We start from the raw sequence: 18,143 nt of genomic DNA on the forward strand, positions 1-18,143 counted from the left end.
CCTCTAACGTATTTATTACTTGTCTATAAATATAAAAATGTTAAAATTTCAAAACACTCATCTTCTTTATTTAAAATAAATATAAAGTTGGAAGATTTTTTTTTCAACCTTAAATTATAGTTTGCTTTCTTTAAACAATTTATGTGTAATTTTTAATGTTAAATAAAAAAAATTTCAATCAATCATAATAATATAAAATTATTATTATAAAATATTAATATTTTTAATAAATATTAAAATTTAGAACTAAATAATCATTTTCTAAATTATTTATCATTTAGTCCATTTCATTTTAAATAATGAACTATTTGATTTTTATGTCCAAGTTGTTAATTATATGTAAAATAACTAAAATACTTTTTTTTAATTAGAATTTTATAATTTTAAAATATAGTTGTTCAATTTGTATAATTTAAAAAAATAATTATTAATTTTTGTAATATCACGACAATAATTATTTGACTCTTATAATTTAAGAATAATAACTATTTAGTCTATTCAATTAACATAAAGAACTAAATAATTAATCGTGTGAAATAATAGACGACGTTAATATTTTTTTAATAAAAAATTAATTAATTAATTTTATTAAATTAGATGAACTAAAAAATAATGTTTTTTAAATAGCATTTTACTTTTAAAAATATAAATTAAAATAGCATTTTCAAAAGCCTTTTATTGCTTTTAAAAACGCCATTTTTATTGGCATTTTTAGAAGTATTATATCATATAGAATTAAATCAAATCTATTTTCAATAGCATTTTTTAGAACACTAACATAATGAAAAAGATACTTTTCTAAGTAGCATTTTCTTAAAATAGCTTTAACCCTAATTTTGTAAATTATTTTAAAATTATGTTAAATTTGTAAAAACATTTTTAATTTATATTATTTTAATAATAAACCCAATTTTATCTCTAAAACCAATAAATAATTTATTCCTCTTTTTATATAATCTTTCGACAATTCCTTTTTATACTCTTCGTTGCAAACCAACGCTGCAAATAAATACTACCAATTTCTCATCGGCTCAACTAATATAATTCTTATTTAACACTCTTAGTCATAATGATGACAAATTAATTTAATTTAATTATGATTAATTAATGATAATATATATTGAAATTTAATTAATTAAATCATGACATCAAGATAAATAGCTCTAATTATTTAAAATGATAATAATAATTATGCTAATCAATATAGATAATGATTGTTATTTTTTACTAGTTGTCTATCAGTCTTGTATATATTTTAAACATTTTTATCGAAATAAAATATAAATACTAATATAATAAGATTAATGAAAAATATAATGTTTATTAACGAGACTACACAGTATAACAATAACTAAATCTACATAGAAGTTAGAGAATTCTACTAAAAAGATGTAAAAATTGTTTAAGTTAAATTAATTAAGAAAAAAATTTTAAAAAAAAATCATGTGATTTTTCGCTTTGGAATTTGGAGAGTCTATAGTTTAATTTTATTGAAAGTAATATCTCCTAATATGAGTTGCATGTTACATAAAGTTTAGAAATTGCTAATAAATATTACATCTACTCTCTAATCTATTGAGAAATTAATAGAGTTTCTTCTAAATATATATAATAAATACAAATAACCTGTTGTAAATTTAAATTATAAATATACACAAAACATAAGATAGTTGTTTATAAGTAACATCATGATAATTTATATTATTAATTTCTACATACGATCAAAAAAATATATATATATAGATATACATATATATATATATATAAATCCAACACTATAAGAATATAATTTATGTATCATCCTCTAAAAAATAAAAATTACAAAAGGCTTAAAATTAGTTCGACTTCCACTAAATTCTAAAATATGTGAAGTGAAAGAAAGAACAATGCTAAAAATATAGACAGGTATGGGTGGATCACTCAAAAGAATATGTAGTATTAAAAAAAATAAAAAGTGAGTACAATTATTCAGTGAGTAGATAAATAAATAAAAAGGAAGAAAAAGTAAGTTTTGATACTTAATAATACCAAAAAATATACTAAAATAAATCAGTTGAATAAATACAATTTATCTTAAATACCATAATTAAGTTGAAATGAAAATTTCGCTAAACTATTATTATTGGAATAATTAATCTAAAATTATAAATATGATAAAATTTCGCATACATTTATAATATGCTTCCTATGTTGGTATTTCAAGTGTGAAAAAAATAAGGTATTTCAAGTGTGAAAAAAATAAAATAATAACAATTTAAAGGTGATACTGACATCTTAGATTTTATGATGATAATATTGATTCAAGAGCAAATAAAAATGCCTATCATACATATGTGTAGAGCCATCGAAAGGGCGAACACATGACATATGTGTCAAAAGTGATGTGTATATTAAGTATTATCTCAAAGACAGTATAAATATATAATGAACTGAAAATAAATCATATGTTATTAAGGTGTTATCCGTTCCGTACATATCTACAGTGTAGTCAACTATTTATTTAATTGTACTTTAAATTGTATTTTATTATTTGCTAACGGTACAATATAATAAAGTAGTATTTTGACAATTGAATCACTGAGTTTGAAGTGATTCATAGATCTCACGGTGAAAAATTAAGAAAATTATAAAGTATTTTATGTATTTTTTCTAATTAATTAAGTAATAATATTAAACTAAATTATTTTATTTATTTTAAATGATAACAATTATGATAATAAAAAAATTATTAATTAATTGGCTGTAACTAAATCTACTTTGAGGTTGAAAAATATTATATACAATATGTGAAAATTATTTAAATTAATGAAATAAAATAATGGTATTAAATTAAAGTATAATTTATAATAAAAAATTTATTTTTTAATTCCTGAGATGTAATATAATTAATGGATGTGTCACTCAATTTTTAGAATCCAACACTTTAATCTCTAAAGTTTAATTCTATCAAAATTAGAAATCTCTTGTTCAATAATTTTGCTAAGTCAATAATTTAAGAGCGATAAAAAAGGAATGATACTAAAATTTAATTTCAAAAATATCCTTAGCAATGATATAATTTTCTTATCCTTCAAACCTAAATTTCTATTACCTAAACCCATTTAATATTCTTTTTTTCTTTTCTTTTCTTTCTTCTCACCACCAACGTTGCCCATCTTGAGAATTTTTTTTTGTCATTCTCTTCATCATTCATCTCTAGCCCATTTTTTTTTTCTAGATAATTTGTTATTGTTTGTTGGCACTTCATAACATCATATGGAGGTAATCATGGATTGTATTACAAGTTTTAGTGTTTTCTTTGAGCAAAACACTACAAGAATTTTTACTATTACTAATGGAAATTTCTGTTAGTGAACAATGAAATTCCGTTAGTAAAACAATTTACTAACTTATCAATGATGGATAAAATCGGTTGTAAAAAATATCGTTAGTAATTTATTTACCAACGGTTCTAAAATTTATTAGTGACACTAACGGATCAACAACAGATTTTTCCGTTGTTGTCTCTAATGGACCAAATATACATTAGTGATGTAATAGATTTTTAACATGGACTTTACTAACGGACTAATTATCCGTTATTGACTATAACGAAATTTCCGTTAGTAAATAATTAGTGAATAAAAATAATGTTGTTTTCCATAACAACGGACTATTTCTGTTAGGAACACCAACGGAATTTCCGTTGGTAATCCGTTAGTGAATCACATTTACAGAACATCATCCCTATACTTTCATATACATCCACCCTGTACATTATCCATCATCGTCACTCTATACGTTATTCAACATCCCTATACTTTTATATATATAACCACCATCACTACCCTGTACATTATTCAACTATATATGTAAGAACGAAATCAATCATTATATAAAGTAAAATATCTTTAAAACTTACAAAATTTCATAATTATATTACATATGTTAATTTTTTACAACAGTTTTAAGTTAAAATAAAATTATCAACTGATCCGAATAAAATATACATACTAAACTAAACTTGCAAGCTTATCATCTGTATCATCATTGTCTATATGATGATCACCAATGACAGGGGTATCATCATGTTGCTGCTGTGGAGACGGAGCTGGAGGTGCTGAAGGAGCAGATGTCTGAGTGGATGTCTCGACACCTTGTTGTGTCATCATCCTATGCATAAACGCCTGCAACTCCTCCACCACTGAGTTAAGTCGATCATTCTCTGTCTCCAGTCGATCAATTTTATTTTGCATCTTGTTCATAGCTTCAATGGTAGGAGGATCCACTTGGGGTACAGACGAGTATGAGACAGAACAAATGTAATGATTCATAAAATATGCAGAAGTCTAGGATCCTAATCCATAAACTCGACTTTTTTTCTGCCCACCAACTGCCTCGTAGTAAAGCTGTGTCTCATTTATGGATGTCGGCTCACTGTTTTCCTCCTGTTGTTGTGTTGCTGCCTCCTTTAGTTGTATGTATTTGTCATGTATTATAAAATTTTAATAACTCATGATTAATACAATAAGATTTAAGTATATCAAAATTATCAACTTACATAAATAACTTTTGACCTAGCATCAACAAACTCATCCGTCCTCTTTCTCTTATGTGTGGCCTCGAAAAGCTCATGAGGATGTGGTTCTCTTCCTAATCTTTCTCTCTATTACCAAGTATAAGAAGGATAACGATTAGTATCATAATAAAATACATATAACAAAATAAATATTAAAGTTATTATTAATATCATCCTCTGTTGGTGGATATATTATGAAACTGATCCACAAGCATGTCTGGAAATGCTAGATCCTACCCCTCCAGCTTCACTGCGCCTATTGACAGAAAACTTATCACACTTCTCTTTATATTCAGAAGTGTTCCAAGTTTTCTGCCACTTCCTCAAAACAGAATCTAGTGTAGCTAGATTCTTTGTCTTTCCTTTTCTGATTTCACACATAAGGCCCCTGTATCTCTTAGCAGCCTTTTTCTGCCATATAATTTTGACCAAGTTGTCAATTGCTTGGTCCCATAGGAAGTATTTTTGCAAAATATTAAAATACACGAGTAGTTAGTAATTGTAAATTTCATAATATAGTTCAATATACATTAAATTTTATGGTTCACCTTGAATTCTTGCCAATAAAACTCATTCGTGTCGTTTGGTACTGTTTTCCAACAGTGCCCTTCCACGACCAATCTCTCTTTTATTATAAGAGTGATCCTGCGACTGCACAACTCTGACGGATGTAAACTACATGAACAACAGTTAGTAAGTATAGGAAAACAATTAAATTAATAGTAATTAAAAAATTAATTCATTATTACTTATTATTAATGAGTGAAATGGTTTGTCGGAATGACTGTGTACCGCCTACAGCAGTGGTCGAACCCGCAGATGCTAATGTAGATCCTGCTGCACTAGCTGATGCAGTAGCAGAGAAGGATGCAGGATGAGATGACTGTGAATGTGATATCGAAGGTCGTGTAGCTGCAGTGGGACGGGGAGAAGCTGCAGTGGGACTGTGAAGAAAAATAATTGCTACAACTGAGCTGTCACTTTATAACCAATCAGAGTAGTTTCCTGTCTAACAGACTAACAAACTAACAGCTAGTGCAAACTACCAATACTAACATCTAAATCATCATTAATCTAGTTATGAGCTGTTCAAATCAGCACCATCATCCATCTTTTCAAGTTTAACAACTTCAGTTGTACTAGCATATCACATTGTTAACTGAATAAAGATGATGCATCTTGTGGGTGACTTGTGAAAAGCAGAAACTTCTGTTCTGTTTCATTCAATCATATATTTTAAATCTAAATGTTGTAAACAATTTGAACGGTTGTGAAATTGAAATTATAAGCGACGCAATGTCAAGGAGGTCAACTAAATTGCTCTAGTTAGCAAATTCAGAAGCTAACTTCATCTCAATTTTGAGTAGGAGATGTGACATTGGTTAATAATTCAGAGGCAGAATTGAATTTGATGAAATTAGATAGCATATTAGCATTGGCATAAGCTGAGGGAGTTAAAGTTTCGCCTAACTTATCTACTTGTTCTGGTTTTATTTTTATTCTGTTGCACATATTTATAGACGTTTGCAAACACACAACTATACAAGTGCAAGAAAACCTAAAGTCTAAAGGTAGAGGTTCACCAAATTTTCACTGTATCAGTCAATTAGATGCTGCAGGTAGATGAGAACAAATGGCTTGTAGACTTTGTGATAATTGATAAGTCCAAGTACAAATCTTCATCCATAACCATTCCAATTCATACAATTTAAGAGAATATATTCATATATTAATCAACAAAACTCATAACAACATGATGATTGCAGTAACCCTCCCACTGAAAATAATGTACACACTTTCAAGCTGGGGACATAAGTTTCCAAAATCTTCAAGATGATTGCAGAGTTCATAGTCTATTAGAGAACAATAGAATAAGTGAAAATTAAGGAGAAAATATGTTCAAAAGCCAGCAGAAGCATATGAAATGAAGCTTTAGTTTTACAGCTCTTATTTTGGACCTCTATATAATAATTTTTCTTGCTCACAACTATAGAGAGAGCCAAGTCCACAGCACATCCCTTGCTAGCTCAGATTCAGATGTAACTATGAACAGTGGGTATAAGCTAAAATTTTAAAGCATTCATCAGATGTAACTATCAACAAATTCATCAAATTCATCAAATTCATCAAATTCATCGGATTACTCACCTGTCGACAGTGATGGCAGGAATAGCGCAACTGACGATGGCGATGGCGGTGGATGCTTCACTCATTCGATGCTAAATGAGACTTCGGCGAGATTGAAATATGAAAATCTATAAAAAATAGAATTAGGGATTTTATATTGTGATATCGTTTAATTAGGTCAATTCACTAACGGATTATTAGTCCGTTAGTGAAAACAACACGATATGAAATTATAATGAACTCACTAATGAATTTTTAACAGACCATGCATCGGTTAGTAACTCACTAACGGATCTACGACCGACCATGTATCGGTTAGTATCTCATTAACGGATCTGCGACGAACCATGTATTGGTTAGTATCTCACTAACGAAAATATTAACGATTGTGTGATTCCGTTAGTGGATAATATAAAATCTCAAATCTGTTAGTACATCCATTACTATCACTAACGTATTTCATTCCGTTAGTGAAATCCGTTATTGTTTTGATGGATTTTTGTAGTTAAAGGTAAATGCTACTAAATCTAAAATTTATTTTTCCTCAAGTATGGATGTTGTCTTGTGGGAAAATATTTGTAGATTGGCAAGAATTCAAGAAATGGAAGACTTGGAGACTTATCTTGGTGTTCCTATGTTCCATGGTAGAATTAGCAAAGCGTGTTTTGATCCTTTACTGGCACGTATATGCGCTCATCTTGCTAGCTGAAAAATCTACTATATAAATTTTTTTACTGTGTCACTCTAGCTAAGTCAGTACTAATGACTCTTCAAATCATCTGATGCAAATAATTTATTTGCTTAGATTAGTATGTGATGCTTATGATAAAAAATTTCAAGATTTTATATAGGGATATCAAAAAGGTAATAACCTGATTCATCTTATTAATTAGCAATAAGTTATTCTACCAATTGGCCTTGATTATTTAGGTATTCAAATCTGTAGGAGTATGAATGCTGCTTTTTAATGAAGTTGGGATGGTAGTTGTTGACTCAAATGAGGCTCTTTGAGCGCAAATTTTACGTGCCAAATATTATGGTGGGGGATGTGATATCAACCTTTTAGTGGATAAGTCAAATGCGTTTTCCATTTGGTAGGGGTTGTTTTCAATAGAATTATAACTAGGTTCTGGGAGGATATCTGGCTTGAGGATGTTCCTTTGAGTGCTTTGCCTGTTATAGACATTCCCTCTCCACTACGACAATGTACTGTTGCTCAACTTTAGGATGAAATACTTGGAAGTGGGTTCTTATAGTCCTCTTTCTTCCTAAGGTAGTTTTCTTAAAGCTGGAATCTATACTTTTATCCTCTTATGCTATAGAGATAGACTGTTTAGCATGAAAAGTAATAAACCATGGGGTTTTAAAGTAGATCTACCTATAATTTAGCTTGCATGGACATACCTTTATCTATGGCTCCCTATTGGTGTCGTCTTTGAATGCTCCATTGGCCATATAGTGTTAAAATGTTTGTTTGGTAAATGATGCATTCACAGCTAATGGCTAACTAGGAATGATATCGGAGGAAATATATAGGGAATGACCTAATATCTAAGATGTGGCAGTGCAAGTGAAACTTTACTACATCCTCTTATAGATTGTCTCTTTCTTTTATATATATATATATATATATATATATATATAGTTTAGAGTTCATTTAAGATAGATATTCATTGTCTACTTTTCTCGGGATGGCTATTGAGGATTGGTTATTTATGCTTGATAGTTTGTGCTCACCAGTTGTCGTTAATGTGTTGTCTTTTTTCCCTCGTATAGTATTTATGTTCTTTTCTCTTATAGTATTTGTGTCTCTTATTATGGAATATCATTCTCTGTTGTATAAGCTTTACTTATAAATTTAAGACAACTTGTGTATTTCTTTTTGAAACTAAATGCAAATTTTCTTCCATTGTTTTCTCTTTCATTAGAAGGATTTGGGTATAGCAAATTTAGAATGGGATGGTATAGATATTATAAGTCTATATGGGAACATTTTATGTATTTGGAATAGAGACATGATTGTTGTAATCTTGAGAAAAAGTTTAGAATTTAGACTCTATTGTGGTGTTCTTTTTCAAGTTTTTCTCTTCTCTTACGGATATGGTTTATACTCCTTGAAGTATCCATAATTAGTTTTTATATTGAAATTAAATTCTTTAAGATTTATTTACCTATTGAACTTATTCGGGTTAGTGGTTTTATTCAAGAGCTTTGTGATGGAGTTTATATAGTGAATTCAAGTCTTTCATTAATTCCCTCACGCTTCTAGATGCATATCCACGTGATCAAAATTTACTTGGAGGAATTCTTAGTGTGAAAGAAGCTTATGCATTGTTTTTATTTTTTAATATTAATTTAAAAATAAAAAACTATTAATAAATTTATATATAATAATAAAATATATATTTTTAAAATCCAAAAAATTCCGTTTAATAGGCTGCCAAGCGATTATCCACGAAATTTGATAAGCTATTGTAGTAGGATGTGGGCCCGGCACTTTCTAAAAATTGAAATCAAATTGGAATTTATGAGTTGTATTCGGCTTAGTTCTTTGATGTGTATGTTGTAATTCAATTTTGGATGCTTTGGTTTTGGTTCAACTCATTCTAATTTAGATTTAGTTTCTAAAATAATTTTATATAATTGCTATTATATGTATCAGTGAAAAATCAGAATAAAAGTAGAAAATTAAAATAATCGTCGTTGTATAAATTTTTTGAATTAAATTTAAATTAAAAATGGAGATATTAAAAAAGATTAGCATTTGATTTGACTTTTTTTTACATACATTTATATTTTAATTTCTAAAAAACAAAACATGTGGTTTCACTCAAAAATTTTTTTTCCAACACCATTTACTAATTTTTTTTGAAATGGCAACACATTTACTAATAGCATTTGATTAAAACTAATTTTTAATTAAAATAAATTATATTTTAATTCTTAAAATTTTGTATAATATATAATGCATTCCATAAATTTATAAATATAATTGTAAAGTAAACATTCCTTTAATTATAATTCATTATTATATTTTTATAATTTGATCCTTTAATTATAATTTATTTATATATTTTTATAAATTGTTCTTTAAATATTATAATTATTTATAAATAAATATTTATATTTTTTCACAAATTAACCTCGCATGTTTATTAAATTTAATATTTTATATTTGATTAAAAATTTTTGTATAGATGTAAATCTAAATTCAAGCACAAAAAAATATCTTTCTCATCTAATTTTTTTCTTCTTAATAATTTAATTTTTTTATTTAATTAAGATAAAAAGAAAATAATAAATTTTTTATTTTATCATTTTTCACACCTAAAATATTAAAATTTAATAAATAAAGATATTAGTTTTTAAATATAATGATTTAATTTAATAAATAGAGATATTAATTTTTAAATTTAAGGATTTATTAATACTTGTAATATTTTTTTTTTTGAAATGGTAATACTTGTAATATTTAAAGATCATTTTATAAAAATATAAAGATTAATTTTAATTAAAAGTATAAAGTTTAAATTAAAAAAATTATTTTATTAATAAAAATTTAAAATGAAATTTAAAAATATAAAATTAAAATATAACTATTATTAAATATAAAAAATAAATTATAATTTATTAATAATATTTAATATTATTAGAAGAAAAGTTTTATTTTACTAATAATGCAAAAATACATGAAACTTTTTATTTAGTTTCATTGTAAATTAAAGTATAAAATGTGTTAAATCATTTTTATAATTATCCCGTAAAAATAAATTTGATACTTGTAACGTTAGAGTTCAAAAATAAAAGTGCATTTAAAATTCAACTGTTTAGGTAGAATTTGTATATTTAATTTTTATGATCGCTGGATCTCACTACCCCGGTCTGAGGCCTGACCCATGATAACAGCTCTTTGCTTGAAGGCCCTTAAGCTCCCAAATGAATCAAGTCCAACCCACTTAGCCTTAAGACCGGACTCCCTCTAAGTCTTTCAATTAGGCCGGCCCAGCTCTTTCGGCCCTAAGAACAGACCTCCCTTGGGCTCCAGCCCTAATCTGACTCTCCAGCCCAGCTCGGGAGAGAAAAAGTAGCCAGTCCGTCCACTTGGTGGGTCCATCTACATGCGTGCTAGGGGAGAATTAAATGGCCGTTACGCATGAAGCAGATATCTGATATTCTCGTACGTCCGTATCAGTATGGCAGAGATAGGTGGCCCAATGGCAGTGAGGCCGTCACACGTCACTGACAGACGAAGGAAAAGAATAAAAGGAGAGGAGTATTCTCCTCTTCATACTAAGCTTACTCCACCCTTGTAAAACCCTATTTTCTGGATCTCAGATCATCAATTGGCACCGTCTGTGGGAAAACGAAGGAGATGTTTTCATCACCGGAGTTCCACTCTTACAATACCCACTGAGATCCACAATGGCCAACCATAATGAAAACAACATTGCTAATACCCCCAACGATCTGAGCTCTGCTCAGGAGGGGCAACAGTTGTAACGACCCGGAAATCCGACCCGTTACCGGCGCTAGGATCCAGATCGGCTTAAGGCCGCCGGGACCCGTAGCAAGCCTACATACATCCTGTATACCTGTTTAATCCCATACATGATCAACAAACATACTTAAGAATTAAAACTTTTCTTTTTCTTCATACACCAAACTCAACCTGTGCATGCACTGTATTCATCATATACATAAACATTAATCCCTCTGTGGGATTTCATCATAGCCTCAAAGGCAATATAAAAACTGTGCTGAGTTGGTTCACATCATATAATAAGATCATGTACATACCAAGGGATTAACATATACTATGGTCAAGCACAAATCTATCCTCAATAACATAATTACATAAACATAACTGTTCAAACTTTACATTACATTCTTATCATATGTCATGTCCACATACTCTAGCTATTACATACATATGACTTGACTTCACTCTAGCTGACTTCTTGATCTCTCCTGTACCTGCAACTCTGGGGATAATGGGAGAGGGGTGAGCTAAAAGCCCAGTGAGCAGAAACTAAAAACATTTGTTTTAATTCCTCCATTTTTAGGTATATTATTATTCATTTTTATTTTTATTATCAAATAACTTTTATTTTCATTTCTTTTCTTATTCATGCTTTCATGTATGCGTCATAACACAAACATTTCACAACAAGGATGAACTTGTCACCATTTAGCCCCTATCCTTCTTACTTATACATGCCGGGGGCGTAGAGCCGTAGCAGGCACACCCGGACTTTCATAATCAGTCATAGTGCCAGGGGCGTAGAGCCGTAGCAGGCACACCTGGACTCACATAGGCTATCATGTCATACGAGGGCTAATGGATCATTCAATGTTCATCCACATCAACAACAAATTATGCAATGCAACATATTCGTGCATTCTAATGCAAGCAACCTAATATTGCATGGCATAATGATGCATGGGCAATGCTTTATGATTCATTCATTTATTCAATTACTTTAAAACTTAAGGGGTTGTTCCACTCACCTGGTAACTGAAGCTTGACAACGACTCTGAACAACTATCTCACAACCGGGGGTCTCGGTTCCTCGGGTCCGAACCTACACAGGTGGACTCAAATGAGGCACCAAACATACATGAACGTGACTCTGAAAAGCTCCCCAAAAACCCCCTAAAACATCCTGAAAACATCACATGAAAACATGCAAGAAATGGCTGAACAGGGCACTTTCGGCGGCAGGTTCGGCGGCCGAAAGTCCCTCTGCAGCCGAAAGTCATGCAGGTTCGGCGGCACTTTCGGCGGCCGAACCTCCCAGACAGAGACGAACCTTGAGTTTCGGGGGCAGGCTTCGGCAGCCGAAACTGCCTCCACAAGGGGGTTCGGCGGCCGAAAGTCACTTCGGCGGCCGAACCTGAGTTTCTGCCGAAGGGCAGAAACTTGGCTCCCTTGTGTCCACAGCCTCCAAAACGCCTCAAAACCTGCATAAACTTGGTTCTACTCATGCATACACATCATACCAGTTCCTAGGGGCCTCATACTAACATATGCCCCAACTACAACACTTCAAACACACATCAAGCAAGCCACATTGTTCAAAAATCACATAAACCTAACATATGCTCAACTAACTCTAACATGCTTCTCTACCCCTTAAAACTTCATGAAACCCATTTAAAACATACATTGAGCTTAAGATCGGCTCTTACCTCTTGAAGATCGAGAAAGAGACGACTCAACTAGGAGATCCAAGCACGAGAGCTCCTGAGTTTCCAAAGCTCCAAAACTTGCCTTTAAAGCTTAAAACTTGCAATGTGGGTTTAAAACTCAAGAAAGATGGAGGAGATCTAGTGAAAGAACACAAGATTTGAGGAGAGGGAGATCGGAAGCTTGTTGTGGCCGAAAATGGGAGAAAACCTCGCCCATTTCGGCTAAGGGTCCCTTTTATAGTGGCTGGCCAGGCCACGTTCGGGGGCCGAAGGTGCCTCCGCATGCATGCAAGGTTCGGCGGCCGAACATGAGGTTCGGCGGCCGAACTTTTACTTCCCTCACTCATGCTTTCGGGGGCCTAACGTGCCTCCCAAACGCATGCATGTTCGGCGGCCGAACTTGACTTTCGGCGGCCGAACCTGGGTTTTCCTCCAAAGACTTTTCATGTAAAAACTCATTTAATTTCTTACTTAAAAACATGAAATACATGAAAACATTTCATAAAATCATAGTTTTACCCTTCTAGAGGTTTCCGACATCCGAGGTCCCACCGGACGGTAGGGATTCCGATACCGGAGTCTAGCCGGGTATTACATTCTCCCCCCCTTAAGAACATTCGTCCCCGAATGTTCCTCAACTAACATATAAAGCATGGCATACAATATCTCATACACACAACACATAGAACAACTAACACTCACCTCAAAACAGATGGGGATACTGCTGGAGCATGGACTCCCGTGTCTCCCATGTGCATTCCTCTAAGTTGTGGTGGTTCCAAAGTACCTTTACCATCGGGATTTCCTTGTTCCTCAACTTTCTGATCTGAGTGTCTAGGATCCGCACTGGCTGTTCTACATAGGTGGGATCCTCATGGATCTCCATATCAGGCTCACTAAGAACCTTGCCCGGATCTGACACGAACTTCCTCAACATGGAAACATGGAAAACCGGATGGATTCTCTCCATAGAAGCAGGCAAGTCCAGCTTGTACGATACATTCCCAATCCTTTGCAGGACTTCAAAGGGTCCAATGTACCGCGGAGCTAGCTTACCCTTCTTACCAAACCGAACCACCCCTTTCATCGGAGACACCTTGAGCAATACTAGATCCCCCTCCTGAAACTCTACTTGTTTCCTGCGGATGTCTGCATAACTTTTCTGCCTGCTGGTGGCAGTCTTTATCCTTTCTCTGATCATGGGCACCACCCTGCTGGTAATCTCTACAAGCTCAGGCCCTGCTAAGGACCTCTCTCCTACCTCTTCCCAGCAAACGGGTGACCTGCACTTCCTCCCATATAAAGCTTCATATGGAGCCATCCCTATGCTAGCATGATAGCTGTTATTGTAGGCAAACTCCACCAAAGGTAGATGTTGCTTCCAAGAACCGCCAAAATCTAGCACGCACATTCTGAGCATATCTTCTACGGTCTGGATGGTCCTCTCTGACTGTCCATCGGTCTGGGGGTGGAAGGCAGTACTGAAATCTAACCTGGTACCCATAGCACTCTGCAAACTCCGCCAAAACCTGGAGGTGAACTGGGGCCCTCTATCTGACACTATAGATACCGGGACCCCATGCAGTCTGACAATCTCATCTACGTACACCTGCGCCAACTTGTCCACAGAGTAACCACTCCTGACAGGGATGAAGTGAGCAGATTTGGTGAGTCTGTCCACAATCACCCATATGGAGTCCAATCTGTTGGACGTCGCCGGTAACCCCACTACGAAGTCCATAGCTATGTTCTCCCATTTCCATTCTGGAATAGGTAGCGGGTTAAGCATTCCAGCCGGCTTCTGATGCTCTAGTTTCACCCTCTGACACACATCGCAGGCTGACACGAACAGTGCCACGTCCTTCTTCATAGCTGGCCACCAATACACTCTCTTCAGATCCTGATACATCTTGGTGGCTCCAGGGTGAACACTATACCTGGTATTATGGGCTTCCCCCATAATATCTCCCTTCAGACCAATGTCATCTGGCACACATAATCTGTTCCCGTAGCGGAGGATCCCCTTATCATCAAATCTGAACTCACAATTTTTGCCTGACTGAACCGTCCTGGCAATCTTCACTAACTCTGGGTCCTCATGCTGTTTCTGGGCCACCTGCTCCAGAAACACTGGTGTTACCTTCATCTGTGCAATCAAAGCACCCGTGCCAGACAACTCCAACTGTAATCCCTCACTCATAAGTCTGTGGAACTCCTTCACCACCGGCCTCCTCTCTGCTGAAATGTGGGATAGACTGCCGAGTGATTTCCGGCTTAGGGCGTCTGCCACAACATTCGCCTTACCCGGATGGTACTGAATCTTGCAATCATAGTCACTCAACAGCTCTACCCATCTCCTCTGTCTCAAATTCAAATCTCTCTGACTCAAGATGTGTTGCAGGCTCTTATGATCTGTGAAGATCTCACACTTTACCCCATAGAGGTAATGCCTCCACATCTTGAGTGCAAAGATCACTGCCGCCATCTCCAGGTCATGTGTGGGGTAATTCAGCTCATGCCTCTTCAACTGCCTAGAAGCATAAGCGATCACCCTCTCATTTTGCATTAGCACACAACCCAGTCCCACACGGGACGCATCACAATATACTGAGAAGTCATCATCACCTTTTGGCAGAGCTAACACCGGTGCTGAAGTCAACCTCCTCTTAAGCTCCTCAAAGCTTTCCTCACACTGATCGGTCCATATGAACTTTTGATTCTTCTTTGTCAATTTGGTCATAGGAGCAGCAATCTTTGAGAAGTCCTGAACGAACCTCCTGTAGTAACCTGCTAAACCCAAAAAACTTTTGATCTCGGTCACTGTGGTGGGTCTAGGCCAGTTAGCTACAGCCTCTACCTTCTTGGGGTCTACTTCAATACCCTGTTCTGACACAATGTGCCCCAAGAATGAAATGCTCCTAAGCCAAAACTCACACTTGGAGAACTTGGCATACAAGCCATGCTCTCTCAAGGTCTGCAAAACTATCCTCAGGTGATGGGCATGCTCCTCTGCATTTCTGGAATACACTAAGATATCATCTATGAAGACAATAACGAAGTGATCCAGATACTGACTGAATACTCTGTTCATGAGGTCCATGAATGCTGCAGGGGCGTTGGTCAACCCAAACGGCATCACAAGGAACTCATAGTGCCCATACCTGGTCCTGAAAGCTGTCTTTGGTACATCTTCATTCCTTATCCTCAACTGATGGTACCCTGATCTCAGATCTATTTTGGAGAAACAACCTGCTCCTGCTAGCTGGTCGAATAGATCGTCGATCCTCGGCAAAGGGTACTTGTTCTTGATGGTGGCTTTGTTTAACTGTCTGTAGTCGATACAAAGCCTAAGGGATCCATCCTTTTTCTTTACAAAGAGCACTGGAGCACCCCAAGGTGAGGTACTCGGTCGGATGAAACCCTTGTCCACCAGTTCTTGCAACTGTTCCTTTAGCTCTTTCAACTCTGCTGGCGCCATCCTGTAGGGAGGGATAGAGATAGGCCTAGTTCCAGGCATCAGCTCTATTTCAAACTCTATCTCCCTTGCAGGTGGTAGTCCTGGAAGCTCGTCTGGGAAAACATCTAAGAACTCACTCACCACAGGCACTGAGGCGGGCTCCCTGACATGACTATCTAACTCCCTCACATGAGCTAGAAACCCCTGACATCCCCTCCTAAGCAACCTACGAGCCTGAAGAGCTGAGATCAGACCTCTAGGTGTACCCCTCTTGTCTCCTCTGAAGACGACCTCTGACCCATCCTGATCTCTGAATCTGACTACCTTGTCTCTACAGTCCAAGGTAGCACCATGGGTCGATAACCAATCCATCCCTAGAATGACGTCAAAATCTGTCAAATCTAGAACCACAAGGTCGGCGGAAAGGCATCTCCCCTCTATGAAAACTGGACTACATTGGCAGACTGCCTCTGCCACTGACGGGTCACACTTGGGTCCACTGACCCATAGGGGACACTCTAACCCAGAGACCATCAATCCTACCCTCTCCACGACTCTCGGAGCAACAAAAGAATGAGATGCACCCGGGTCCATTAAGGCATACACATCAGAACAACCAATGATGAGATTACCTGCCACCACGGTGTTGGATGTGTTGGCCTCCTGCTGAGTCATAGTGAAGATCCGTGCCGGAGCTGATGGACCTTCACCTCTGTATCCTGCTGATGAAGAGGCTGACCCTCTCTCTCTGCCTCTGCCACTGACCTGTGTTGCGGCTGGAGCTACTGGCTGCACCACACTGCCGGAGGTTGTCTGCTGAGACGGTGCTGTAAAGGCTCCTCTAGGACAGTCTCGAGCCAAATGACCCGCCTGTCCGCATCTGAAACATGTGTTTGTCCCTGCCAGACATACTCCCTTGTGTGGTCTCCCACATCTCATACATGCTGTAACCTCTGCGCCAGAGCTTGAGCCACTGCCTAAACCCAGACCTGACTTGATCTTGTTCCAGAACTTATTCTTCTTAGATTTTCTGTGGCCTCTGTCCCACTTCTTACTGCCTGCAACTGCTGCACTTAGAGAAGAAGAGTCTACCCTTTCCCCACCTGGGGTCTTGGAACCAGAAGACTGTGCCACTGACTGTTTTACCTTCCCCTCAACGATAGCACTAGCCTCCATTCTCCTAGCCATATCCACTATGGCATGGAAACTCTCTCTCTCTGCTGACTGTACCAAAGAGGAATACCTGGAGTGCAGCCTCATAATATATCTCCTTGACTTCTTTTGATCTGTGTCCAAATTCAGCCCAGCATATGGCAACAACTCCAGGAACCTGTCTGTGTACTCGTCTATACTCATGTCATCAGTTTGCCTCAACTGCTCGAATTCTATCATCTTCAATTCCCTTGAACTATCAGGGAAAGCCCATCCTGCAAACTCGTTTGAAAACTCTTCCCAATTCATGCTGTCCACTCTCGGGTTCACATAATTCTTGAACCACTCCCGTGCCTTCTTGCACTTAAGCGTGAACCCGGCCATCTGAATGGCTCTACTGTCATCAGCCCCTATCTCATCTGTAATTGCCTTGACCCGCTCCAAATACACGAACGGATCATCACCGGTCTCAAACTGGGGAGCACCCAGCTTCATATAATCGGTCATCTTGACCTTGCTCCCTCCAGATGAGGTAGGTTTGGGTACCTGTGTTTCCGGGACAGTAGGTACTGGTGGTGGTGGAGGTACAACATCCCCTGGGGTAGGGTTTGCTGCACTGGTATAGGGAGGTGGAGGTGGGTACATGGGGGTACTGAGAGT

The sequence above is a fragment of the Manihot esculenta genome, chromosome 7, assembly GCF_001659605.2.
Source record: "Manihot esculenta cultivar AM560-2 chromosome 7, M.esculenta_v8, whole genome shotgun sequence".
Classification (NCBI taxonomy): Eukaryota; Viridiplantae; Streptophyta; class Magnoliopsida; order Malpighiales; family Euphorbiaceae; genus Manihot; species Manihot esculenta.